This window comes from Petaurus breviceps, unplaced genomic scaffold (genome assembly GCF_028583685.1).
Source record: "Petaurus breviceps papuanus isolate PSGF00001 unplaced genomic scaffold, PetGlider_PUasm1.0 76, whole genome shotgun sequence".
In the NCBI taxonomy this organism is placed as follows: domain Eukaryota; kingdom Metazoa; phylum Chordata; class Mammalia; order Diprotodontia; family Petauridae; genus Petaurus; species Petaurus breviceps.
In genome coordinates, this window is record NW_027186473.1 from 16,708,889 (window position 1) to 16,723,012 (window position 14,124).

Sequence of the window (14,124 nt, forward strand, 5' to 3'; positions counted from 1 at the left end):
AGTCAAATTTTCTGTTCAGCTCTGTTTTTTTTTTCATCAAGAATACTTGAAAGTCCTTTGTTTAATTGAATGGCCATATTTCCCCTGAAGCATTAAAGTTACTTTTGTTGGGCAGGAGACCCTTGGTTTTAATCCTAGCTCTTTTGACCTTGGGAATATCATATTCCAAGCCCTTTGATTCCTTAGTGTAGAAGCTGCTACATCTTGTATTATCCTGATGGTGTTTAGACAATACTCAAATTGTTTCTTCCTGACTTATTGCAATATTTTCTCCTTGACATGGGAACTCTGGAATTTGGCTATGATCTTCCTAGGAGTTTTCTTTTTGGGATCTTTTTCAAGAGGCAATTGGTGAATTCCTTCAATTTCTATTTTTCCCTCTGACACTTTTGCTTGATAATTTCTTGAAAGATGGTGTGTAGGCTCTTTTTTTGATCATGGCTTTTAGGTAGTCCAATAAATTTTAAATTATCTCTCCTGGATCTATTTTCCAGGTCAGTGGTTTTTCTAATGAGATATTTCATATTGCCTTCTATTTTTTCATTTGTTTGGATCTGTTTTAAAGTAGTTTGATTTCTCATAAAGTCCTTAGATTCCATTTGCTCCAACCTAATTTTGAAGGAATTATTCTCTTTAGTGAGTTTTTGAAATTCCTTTTCTATCTGGGCAATTCGACTTTTTAAGTCATTGTTCTCCTCATTGGCTTTTTGGTCCTCTTTTGCCATTTGATTTAGTCTATTTTTAAGGTGTTATTTCCTTTAATATTTTTTGGATCTTCTTTATCAGTCTGTTGACTTGCTTTTCATGGTTGTCTTGCATAATTCTCATTTCTCTTCCCAATGTTTTTTTCCTACTTCTCATACTTGATTTTCAAAATCCGTCTTGAGCTCTTCCATGGCCTGAAATCAGTTCATATTTTTCTTGGAAATTTTTTTATGCAGGAGATTTGATTTCATTGTTTTCTTGTGGTTCCATATTTTGATTATTTTTGTCACCCCAAAAAAGGATTCTATGGTCTGATTGTGCTTCCTCTGCTTGTTCATCTTGCCAGCCAATTACTTGACTTTTGAACTCTTTGCCATGGTAGAATTATGCTTCCAGAGTGCAGAGAGATATTCCAAATCATTGGCATTTTCACATATGTTGTAAGAGCTATGAGGAGGGCACCCTGTCTACAGACACCCAAAGTTCTGGCACTCTGGCCACATACCCCAGGACTACCACCCAAGACTGTGATTCAAATCCAAGCAGGTCAAAGCAAGAGCAATTACCCTCTGAATGGTTGCTTTGTCCCCCTTCTATCTGCATGCCACGAGCTCTGGAGGCAGTCACGTGGTAGCAGCTGCATCTACCTCCACCACCTGTGCCCCTGGGGTAGGGGCTGAACCAAGCTTTTCCTTCACCCAATTCCAACAAAATTCCCCACTAACCTTTTATTTTCTCTTTGGTATTTATGAGTTTAGAAGTCTGGAAACCACCCCAGTTGCCAGTGATTCACTCTCCTGAAGTCTGCTTCGGCCAGTCTGTTCATGGGTGGGGACCGCCCTGATTCTGGTGACAGGTAGTTCACATGGGGCTGTGCTCAGGTGCCAGCTCAGTGCAATAGGCCCTTCCTGTCAGCCTGCCTTAAGTGGAAGATTTGTTTCTCTCTGTAACTTTGTGGGTTCTGTAGCTACAAAATTTGTTTAGAATCATATTTTGCTGGTATTGGAGGTGTTTGGAGCAGGAGCCATGCAGAGTTCCTGTTTTTTACTCCACCATCTTTGAGCTCTAATTCTTTAAATACTAGTGTTCCATATTCTCAACCATATCCCATTCCCAAAGTGCTATTGATACAAAAACAAAACAAAACAAAACACATGCTTTGTTTTAGAGAAAAAAAAAACCTTTAGAATTATTAAAAAAAATAATAAGAGCTTGATAATTTCGTAGATTTTATCCAGTCCACTCTTGAGAGAGACAGAGAAAGAGAGACAGAGAAATAGGTAGATAGATAGAGGGGGAGAGAGACAGAGAGAGAGACAGAAACAGAGACAGAGAGAGAAAGAATAATTTACATATTTATAAATTCAATCTTCTTCCTTCTACTTAACTTAAGGTGCAACTCATCTATTTGCAAGATCTCTCTTCTCTCTATGAGAGCATCCAGAAAGAAGCAATTCAAATATTGTGGAACTACAGTAAGGATCACATGGACCTAGCAGCTTCTACATTAAAAGATTGAAAGGATTGGAATATGATATTTTGTAAGGCAAAAGAACTTGGACTATAACCTACAATTAACTGAGCATAATCTTTCAGGCAAGGGAATAGTCATTCAATGAAATAAGGGACTTCCAGACCTTCTTGATGAAAAAGCTAGAGCTCAATGGAAAATTTGATCTCCAAATACAAGACTCAAGAGAGAAATAAAAAAGGTAAACAATGAAGACTCACACACACACACACACACACACACACACATACACATTTACATTACTTGGGATTCAATAAGAGCAAACAATTTACATTCCTTTATGGGAAGCGGATACCTGTCAGTATTGAGAATCGTATAATTATCATGGCATTTCAAAGGGATGTATATAGATATACAGTGTGGGTATAAATTAATTAATCTGATGATAAAACCTTTATTAAGTGGGGTCAAAGGGATTGTAATGGGAAAAAAGGAAAGGAAGAGGCAGAAAAGGGTAAATTATGCCACACAAATGGGCATATAAACACACTATAGTAGAGGGAAGGAAGGGAGGGAGATGAACATTATATGTACTTTACTCTCATTGGTTTTGGTTCAAGGAGGGACTCACATAATCAGTTAAGTTTATGATTCTAATGTGAAAAGGCACAAAAACCATTATAGTAGAGGGAAAAAAGGGAGGGAGAGGAGCATTGTATGAAATTTACTCTCATCAGTTTGAGTTCAAGGAGGGAATAGCATAATTCATTAAGTATAAAAATTTATTGTGCCCTATAGACCATAGGAGGGGAAAGGAGAAAGAAAAGGGAGGGGGTGGTTATAAGGGAGGGAAGAAGTAATAAGGGGTAAAGGTAGGTAAAGGAAGAGGGGCTACATAGGGAGGGAATACTGACGGAGGTGGCAGTCAAATGGATAACTTTTAAGGAGGGGAAGGGAGAAGGGGGAAATAAAAGTATAAACAGGGGAGGGAATAGGATGCAATGAAGACACAGATAGTAATCATAGCTGTGAATGTGAATGGGGTGAACTCTCTCATAAAACAGAGGCAGATAGCAGGATGGATTAAAAACTATAATCCTACAATATGCTGTCTACAAGAAATACATCTGAAATAGGGGAATACACTTGGGTAAAGAAACAGAACATATTAGGCTTCAGCTAAAGTAAAAAAAAAGAGGTAGCAATCCTTATCTTAGATAAAGCAAAAGCAGAAATAGATCTAATTAAAAGAGTTAAGGAAGGAAACTATATCCTGCTAAAAGGCACCATCAGAAATGAAGCAATATCATTACTAAACATATATGTACCAAGCAGTATAACATCCAAATTCCTAGAAGTTAAGGGAATTAGAGGAGGAAATAGATAGTAAAACTATAGTAGTGGGGATTCTAAATCTCCCCCTCTCTGAACTTGACAAATCTAACCACAAAATGGACAGGAAAGAAGTTAAAGAGGTGAATAGAATTTTAGAGAGGGTAGCTATGATAGACCTCTGGAGAAAATTGAATGGGGATAGAAAGGAATATTCATTCTTCTTAGTAGTACATGACACATACAAAAATAAAGACCATGTACTAGAGAAAAAAATCCTCACAATTCAGTTCAGAAAGGGAGAAATATTAAAGGCATCCTTCTCAGCTCATGATGTAAATAAAATTATATGTAATAAAGAGCTATGGAAAGATAGACTAAAAACTAATTGAAAACTAAATAATTTAATCCTAAGGAATGAGTGGGTCAAACAAGAAATTATAGAAACAATCAGTACCTTCATTCAAGAGAATGACAATAAGACAACATGCCAAAACTTGTGAGATGTAGCAAAAGCAGTTTTTCGGGGAAATTTTATATCTCTGATTGCATACATGAAAAAAAATAGAGAAAATGGAGGTAAATAAATTAGACATGCAACTGAAAAAGCTAGATAATGAACAAATTGAAAATTGCCAATTAAATACTAAATTAGAAATAATGAAAACAAAAGGAGAGATTAATAAAATTGAAATTAAGAAAACTATTGCATTAAAAATAAAAATAAGAGGTGGTTTTATGGAAAGAAAATCCAGTAAAATTGATGAACCTTTAGTCAAAATGATAAAGAAAGAAGAAAACCAAATTGCAAGTATCAACAATGAAAAAGGTGAATCTACCTCCAATGAAGAGGAAACTATAACAATAATTAGGAATTATTTTACCCCATTGTATGCCCATAAATTTGAAAATCTTGGTGAAATTGATGAATTGTTACAAAAATATAAATTGCCTAGATTAACTGAAGAGGAAGTAAATTACTAAAATAATCCCATCTCAGAAAAAGAAATTGAACAAGCCATCAATGTACTCCCTAGGAAAAAATCCCCGGGGTCAGATGCATTTACTAGTGAATTCTATCAAACATTTAAAGAACAACTGATCCCAACAATTTACAAACTATTTGGGAAAATTGGAGAAGAAGGAGTCCTGCCAAATTCTTTTTATGAAATGATTATGATACTGATATCTAAATCAGGAAGGGACAAAATGGAGAAAGAAAATTATAGACCAATTTCCCTCATAAATATAGATGCAAAAATTTTAAATAAAATATTAGTAAAAAGACTTCATCAATTTACCATGAGAGTAATACATTTTGATCAGGTACAATTTATACCAGGAATGCAAGGATGGTTCAATATTAGGCAAACTATTAATATAATTGATCATATCAAAAACAAAACTAGCAGAAACCATATGATTATCTCAATAGATGCAGAAATGGCTTTTTAACAAAATACAACAGCCATTCTTATTAAAAACACTAGAAAGTATAGGAATAAATGGAATCCTCCTTAAAATAATGAGTAGCATCTATTTAAAACCATCAGTAAGTATTATATGTAATGGGGATAAGTTGGATGCATTTCCAATAAAATGGGGGGTGAAACAAAGATGTCCACTATCACCCCTCTTATGCAATTTGGTAGTAGAAATGATAGCACTAGCAATAAGTGAACAAAAAGAAATTGAAAGAATCAAATTAGGCAAAGAAGAGAATAAGCTATGACTGTTTGCATGTGATATGATGATATATTTAGAGGATCCTAGAGAACCAAGTAAAAAAAAAACTACTTGAGATGATGAATAAATTTGGCAAAGTTGCTTTATATAAAATAAACCCACAGAAGTCTTCAGTATTCCTATATATTTCTCATGAAATCCAACAGCAAAAGATAGGAAGAGAAATCCCATTTAAAGTTACTGTAGACATAGTAAAATATTTAGGAATCGACCTGTCAAAACAAACCCAGGACCTTTATGAACACAATTACAAAACACTTTTCACACAAAGTCACATTTAAATAATTGAAAAAAAAACATCAATTGCTCATGTCTAGGTCGAGGTAATAAAATAAAAATTACAATTTTACCTAAATTAAATTATATTTAATTTATACCTAATCTGTGAAAAAATTGGGTTATATACCAAGATAAAGTGGTAACAAAATTCATTTGGAAGAAAAAAGGTCCAGAATATCAAGGGAATCAATGAAAAGTTGTGCTAGGAAAGTTGGTCTAGCCATATCAGATTTTAATATGTGTTATAAAGAAGCAAGTCATTAAAACTACTTGGTACTTGCTGAGGAATAGAGTAGTGTATCAGTGAAATAGATCAAGTACCTGACACTCAGCAATCAATTACTATAGTAATGTAATGTTTGATAAACCCAAAGACCCCAGTTTTGGGGATAATAACTCACTATTTGACTAAAAACTGCTGAGAATACTGGAATATAGTATGGCAAAAACTGGGCATGGACCATTATCTAACAGCATATATTAAAATCAAGACTAAGTGGATACATGATCTAGGTATAAAAGCTGATACTGTAAGCATTCTGGGAAAGAAAGGAATAGTTTTCTTGTTAGATTTATGGAGAAAGGAAAATTTTATGACCAAACAAGTGTTAGAGATCATTATGAAATGCAAAATGGATAATTTTGATTACACTAAGTTGAAAAGTTTCTGTACAAATAAAGCCAATGTAACCAAGATTAAAAGGGAAGTGGAAAATTGGGAAAAAAATTTTTTACAACCAGTGTCTCTGATATAGGCCTCATTTCTGAAATATAAAGAGAACTGGGTCAAATTTATAAAATACAAGTCATTTCACAATTGATAAATGGTCAAATAATAGGAACAGGCAGTTTTCAGAGGAAGAAATTAAAGATATCTATAAGCTTATGAAAAATGCTCTGAATAACTATTGATTATAGAAATGCAAATCAAAACAACTCATAGGTGCCATATCTCACCAGCCAGATTGGCTAAGATGGCAAATCATGAAAATGATAATTGCTGGCGAGGATGTGGAAAAATTAGAACATTAATGCATTGTTGGTGAAGTTGTAATTGATTTAGCCATTCTAGAGAGCAATCTGGAGCTATACCCAAAAGGCTATAAATAAATTCTTACCCTTTGACCAGCAATTCCACTTCTAGGGTTGTATCCCAAAGAGATCATAGAAGTGGGAAAAGGTCCCATACGTACAAAAATATTTATAGCAGCTCTTTTGTGGTACCACAGAATTGGAAATCAAGGAGTGGCCCATCAAGTGGGGAATGGCTAAACAAATTGTGTTATATGAATGTAATTGAATACTCTTCTGCTATAAGAAATACGGAGCAGACAAACTTCATAACAACCTGGAGAGACTTATATAAACTAAGGTTGAGTTAGAAGAGCAGAACCAGGAGAAATTTGAACATATTTACACACACACACAATGTATGTATGATGACTAATTTTGACAGACTGGGATTCTCTCAGCAATAAAGACTCATGATGGAAAGAGATATCCACATCCAGAGAAAGAACTATAGATTCTAAATCCAGATTGAAGCGAAGTATTTGCTCGAAAAATTTTTTTTCATTTTGTTTTGTTTCCTCTTTCTCATTATTCACTCCACTGGTTATAATCCTTCTTTACAATCTGACTAATTTTTAGTGTGAAGGTTTTTGTAGATCCTATATTTGACTACATGCCCCCATGGGGTGGTGGGAGATGAAAGGAAGGGGAGAAAAGTTGAAACTCAAGGCATTGTGTAACTGAATGTTGTAAGCTAAAAGTAAATAAATTTCTTTTCCTTTTTTAAAATTTTATGCTTATTTTTAGTTTACAATATTCATTTCCACAAGATTTTGAGTTTTACATCTTCTCCCTCTCCTTACCCTACTCACTAGCCCAAAAGAGCAATCCCACTGAATACCCTCTTCCTCAATCTGCTCTCTCCTATATCCTCCCCAGTCCCCCATCCAACTTTCTGGTAGGGCAAGATGGATCTCCATATCCCAGTGCCTGTATATCTTATGTCTCAGTTGCATGTAATAATAATGATAATAATACATTTTTTAAAATTTGATTTTAAAATTTTGAATTTCAGATTCTTTCCTTTCTTCCCTCAACTCCCACCCTTACTGGGAAGACAAGCAATTCAATATAGCTTGTACATGTGTAGCTATGCAAAACATTGCCATAGTGGATATATTTTGAAAGACAACTTATTTCCCTCCCCTGCCCCCCACTTTTTCTATTTTCTACTTTGACCCTGTTCCTTTTGAAAAGTGTATGCTTCTAACTACCCTCTCCCTCTGCCCTCCCTTCTATTATCTCCCCTCTTATTCACTTCCCCTTTACTTTCCTGTAGGGTAAGATACCCTATTTAGTATGTATGTTATTCCCTCCTTTAGCCAAATTCAATGAGATTTAGGTTGACCAATTCCTTTTTACCTTCCTGTTCTTCAGTACATTATAACAGTTTTCCCTTACCTCTTTTATAGGAGATAATTTACCCTATTATGTTTTCCATATCTCTTCTCATTATATTCCTCTCTCACCTCTTCTTTTTTTAAAGTATCATCCCTACCTATTCAATTGATCCTGTGCCCTCTATCTATCCTCATACTGAGAAAAATTTCATAAGTTATAATTATTGTTTCTCCATGTAGGAATGTGAATAGTTCAACTTTGATAAGTTCTTTATGATTTCCTGTTTACCTTCTCATACTTCTTTTACTTCTTGTATTTGAATGTCAAATTTTCTATTCAACTGTGGTTTTTTCATCAGAAATACTTGAAAGTCCCCTATTTCATCGAATGCCCATATTTTCTCCTGAAATATTGTACTCAGTTTTGCTGGGTAGGTGGTTCTTTACTTTACTTCTAGCTCCTTTGACCTCTGTAATATCATATTACAAGGCCTTTGGTCCCTTGATGAAGAAGATGCTACATCTTGTGTTATGCTGATTGTGTTTCCACAATATTCAAATTGTTTCTTATTGGCTACTTGTAATATTTTCTCTTTGATCTGAGAATTCTAGAACCTGGATATAATATTCCTAGGAGTTTTCTTTTTGGGATCTTTTTCAGGAGGTGATCAGTGAATTTTTTCCATTTCTATTTTGCCCTCCTGGATAGGATCTCTCCTGGATTTTTTTTCTAGGTCAGTGGTTTTTCCAATGAAGCATTTCACATTGCCTTCTAATTTTTCATTTGTTTGGATCTGTTTAATAGTATCTGGCTTCCTCATAAAGCTTCCCTTTACTCTAATCTAATTCTGAAAGAATCATTCTCTTCAGCGAGCTTTTGAAATTCTTTTCTCCATCTGGCAAATTCTCCTTTTTAAGGCATTCTTCTCCTCATTGGCTTTTTGGTCCTCTTTTGCCATTTGAGTTAGTCTACTTCTTAAGGAGTTATTTTCTTCATTCAGGTTGTTGACTCTTCTTGATTTTATTGCATCATTCTCATTTCTCTTCCCAATTTTTCCCCTACTTTTCTTATTGATTTTCAAAATCCTTCTTGAGCTCCTCCATGGCCTATAATTAGTTCATATTTTTCTTGGAAACTTTTGGTACAGGAATTCTGATTTTTTTCTGTCTTCCTTACATTCCATGATTTGATTCTTTTTGTCCCCAAAAAAGGAATCTAAGGTTTGGTTGCTGTGCTTGCTTTGTTTCCTTTGCTTGCCCATGTTGCCATTCAATTACTTGAATTTTGAGCTTTTTGCCACAATAGAACTATGCTTCTAGAGAGAAGAGCTTTGTCCCAATTCACTAGGGTTTTTACAGCTGACAGAGCTATTATTTTGGTGTTCTCCCTGCAGCCCCCACAAGCTCTAGCACCTGGTCACACATTACAGGACCTCTACGCAAAACAGTGATCCAGATATAAGCAAGTCTGAAACCCTCTGAATGGTTGCTTGGTCCCCCTATGATCTGCAGGCCAGTAGCTCTAAAGAAGCCACACATTGGCAGCTACAGGGCTACTACATTTTTCACCCCATGAGGCAGGGGCCAGACCGAACTCCTCCTTCCTTCCCAGATCCAACAGAGTTCTTCACTGACCTTTTACCTTGTCTTTGACATTTATGGGTTGATAATTCTGGAAACCACAAGAGCTGCTCAAGATCCACTCTAACAAAGTCTGCTCCAGCTGCTGCTGCTGGTTGGAACTGCCCTGAGGCTAAAACCAGAGGCCCACTTGGGGCTGGGCTCCCAGCATGCTGTAATGGACCCTTTCTGTAGGACTGCCAGGCTGCCTTCAGTGGGAGATTTGTTTCTCTCTATCACGTTGCAGGTTATGTAGCTCTAAAGTTTGCTTAGAGTCATATTTTATAGTTTGATGTGGTTTTGGGGGGAGCTCATGGAGTTTTCCTGCCTTTATGCCATCATCTTGGCTCTGCCCCCACCCTAAGTAAATACATTTAAAAAATAAATTTAAAAAGAAAGACACATTTTACTCTACAAAATAAAATGCTTAAAAAAGAATAAGAGCAATACCCAAGAGGGATCTTGCATTTTCTCCATCTTTCAGTCAATTATTCAGTGGTGAGGATGTGAAATATCACTTATAAAAAATCATGTCTCTTCCCTTTTAATACTCAATGAGAGTAAATTATTCACATAAAATTATGAAGATGGTGAAACATTGAATGCCCTGTCCTCTCAAATTCTGTCTCAAATGGAACCTACTCCTCCAAATCCCCTAGTCATCTCATAATTTTCTTCATTTTCAGAAGAAGTAGTTATATTTCTTGCCAAAGTAAATTGCTTGACTTCTACAATTGCTGTTACACCTTCCTCACCTTTTAGGATCTTTCCTTTTTATTATCTTCCCTGTATACTTAATATTCAATATCTTCTTAACCATTATCTTCTTCCCTACTATCTCCAAATTCATCTAGATTTTTCTCTCTCTTACAATAATTCTTTCCAGACCATCTCACCCCCTTAAGCTCCTCTAGTTTCATAAATCTGTTTTACCTTTCACAGTCTAACTCATTGAAGCAGGTGAATCTGTCTCTGTTATTTTTCTCTTTTTTCCCTCCTTCCATTCACTTCTTTTTTCTTTTCCTTTTTTTTTTGGAGGGCACTTGGTGTTAAGTGACTTGCCCAAGGTCACATGGCTAGCTTTTGTGTGTGTGTGTTAATTGTCTGAGGCTGTATTTGAACTCAAGTACTCCTGACTCCAGGGCTGGTGCTCTCTTCAATGTGCCACCTATCCACCCCTTCCATTTACTTCTGACCTCCAATTTACAACCCTAATTCATGATTGAAACTGGTGTTTCCATGGTCACCAATGATCTCTTTATTGTTGAGTTCAATGGTCTTTTTAATTATGTATTGGCCTATCTTGCCACTGCTAGTCACCCTTTCCTACCACAAAATCTCTCCCCTTTAGATTGTATTATATTTTCTCAATCCTAGATGTTTCTCCTCTTAACTATCTACATTCTCACTTTTTTGCTGAATCATCTTTCATTTTCTAGATTTGAAGGGTTGTGGTGGCTGTTGTGGTTGTGATGGTGGAGTTAGCAGAAGCAGTAGAGGTAGCATGAAGTGAGTTAGGTGTAGTAGTGAATAAAGGTCTGGGCCAAAAAATCATAAGACCCAAGTTCAAATATGATTGCTGATATTTACTTGCTTTGTGACACTGGGTAAATCATTTAATTATTACCTATCCCAGTATTCTCAATTGTGCAATAAGGATAATAATAGCATTTACATCACTGGGTTATTGTGAAAATCAAATGAGACAATATTTGTAAAGCACAGACCATAGTACATAACACAGAGGCACATAATAATGATGTTGCCTCCATCCCATTTCCCCACTCAAGTGGGACTGGACATTAGAGGTCTGTCTTTGGACTTCTCTATGCTCTCATTTGTTTGATCATGTTATGATGATCCCACAAAGTCTCATTGGTTTGCCAATCATTTATTATCTTTCTATAGATTATTGTCAAAACATTGTTTTTAGCCCTAACTTCTCTGCTGACCTTTAAGTACCACATCATCATCTGCCTGCTAGAATTCTCTACCTGGACATCTCATAAGTAACTGAAACTCAATAAGTCTGAAAGACAATTTAACATTTCCCCAAAACCCACTCCTACTTCCTCTTTCTCTATTTATTTCAAAGATATCATAATTATTCTTGTCACATAGACTTACAAGCTAGGTGTTATCCTTAATTCTCCATTCTCCACATGCTCTCATATGTGATCAGGAAACATGCCCTATTGAATTTACCTGTATATGTTTCTAACCTATTTCCAGGGTATTTTCATATTGCTGTCCCTCATGGATTGAGTGTTCATGTCACACATCCCTAGTTGGTTTAACCCTTAATGATGATAATCATTTTTAATAAAACATATTTAGGTTGCAAAGAACTTTACAAAAATCATCTAATTTTATCCTCATAACAACTATGGGAAATAGGTGATATCATCATCTCCATTTTACAGATGAGGACAATGTTGCAGAGAGAGGTTAAAATACTTGCCCAGGTTTAAACAACTATTTTATGTCTGAAGTCAAATTTGAACTCAGGTCCAGTCTTCTATCTGCTGCACCACTCAATTGCCTTTCACTATATGCTAGCATAGCATATGATGCATTTTTCCAATCTGTTGTCTCTTCCAGGTTATTGGCCATGTTTTCCTTCATCATTTCTCCCTCTTTGAACACCTCATTCCAGTTGTGGCTTCTACATGAGCCATTTCCATATTCCTTCACTTGTCAGGACTCTTCCCCACTGCAAAGTTCCTTTGCATTGACTTTGTGTATAGTTTATATATACTCAGTTGCATACATATTCCCATCCCCCTCCACCCTCATCGAATATCAGTTATGTGGAGGTTGGTTTTTCCTTTGTGTCCCTAGTACCTGAAACAGCATCTTCTTATGCAGAGTAGATAACTATAAATGATTGTTGAATTGAAACACTCAAAAAATCTTTTAAAAGTTCAGTTTCAGGGACCATGACCACATTTCTACCTGTAACATAAATCTCTTTTTTAGCATCCCTAAAAAATGATGCCTGCTCATAGAAGACCTTGAATAACAATCTAGGGCACTTGTTCTCTATACTATGGTATGCCTATGGGCAATGGAGAAGTAACATTATAGAAGTCAGCTTCTAGGAAAAACATATTATTGGCAATTTGCTGAATGACTTAGGATGGAAAATGCTGGCATTAGGTAAAAGATAATGATTTTTTTTCTGGGTGAGTTGCCCAACAAACATTTATGAATAGCTTAGTATTTTTAGGCAATAGGCTAAGCTCTGGAGATACAAAAACAAACAAAAACCTAGTTCCTACAATCAAGGAACAGATTCTAAAAAGGGAGATAATATAAAAAAGTGTTGGGGCAGCCAGGTGGTGCAGTGAGTAAGAGTGCCAGCCCCGGCATCAGGAGACCCGGGATCGGTTCCGGACTCAGATACTTGGCACCCACACAAAATAACAGGCCTTGTAACCTTAAGCAAGTTACTTAACCCCAATTTCTTTAAAAAAAAGTGTTACAGGCAAGAAGGTCATCCAATGAAAAGGCACAATCAGGAGATGGAATGTAATAAGAGAGGGATAGCAAGATGTCAATGTTGCTTAATCTTAGAGTATGTTGTGGGAAACAAGGTGTAAGAATGAAGGAAAGGTAGGAAGAAGAGAAATTATCTTGGGTTTTAAAAGTTAGGCAGTATTTTACAGATGAACATGAAAATAATAGGGAGCCCCTCGAGTATACTGAGTGTGGGTGAGAACTCTAAGTGCCTGCATTTCACAACTCTGCTATAAATATAAGTAAACAGAGGAGTAACTTAAAGCAAATGTTCCTGACTATATTTTTGATCACTCTTCTCATCTCCATGGGTAAAAATATGCCTGACTAGGCTAAAAATCAACAAAATACCTCAGGGAAACACTACATTTCCCCTTATATTCTTAAGAGATGATAGGAAATCCAAAGTCATACAGCAAGAGCAACTCCTGGAGTCCTCAAACCACCATGTACATACTGTTCAGTGATAATCCAGGAATTTATTTGGCTCCAACTTTTAAGCTATCTTTCTGCACAATATCTCTGCAGAATCAAAATGGCCATTTTTTGCCAAATTATACCCACCCACATTCACTTTAGTTGTTTCCTTTAAATATTAGGGCCACAGATGCACTCCTAGCCCTTCTCCAGGACATTCTCTATAATTTCACAGGAATTTCTCTACACAGTAAGTTTATGCCAACCATGAATTTCACACAATGGAAGCATCCTTCCCTACTTATGCCTTCCTTCATATTGGCTGGTACCTCCCTGAACCTCCCTGCTATTGAGAATACCCAAGTTACCCATGTCTTTATTCCTCTCCAGGCTCAACTTCTGACTATCCTCCAAGATTTTCTCTACAGTGTGTTCCTAACAACTTCTTTGCAGGGTTCTTTTATTCCTCCATTAGAATATAACCTCCTTGAGGTCAGGGGATATCTTTCTTTCTGATAATTTTTTTTCCCAGCCCTTAACTGCTGGTTGACTTGACATGATAACAGTCACCTAAATAAAGTATCATTTAATACAATTAGTTCCAGATGTTCTCCAGAGGCAGAT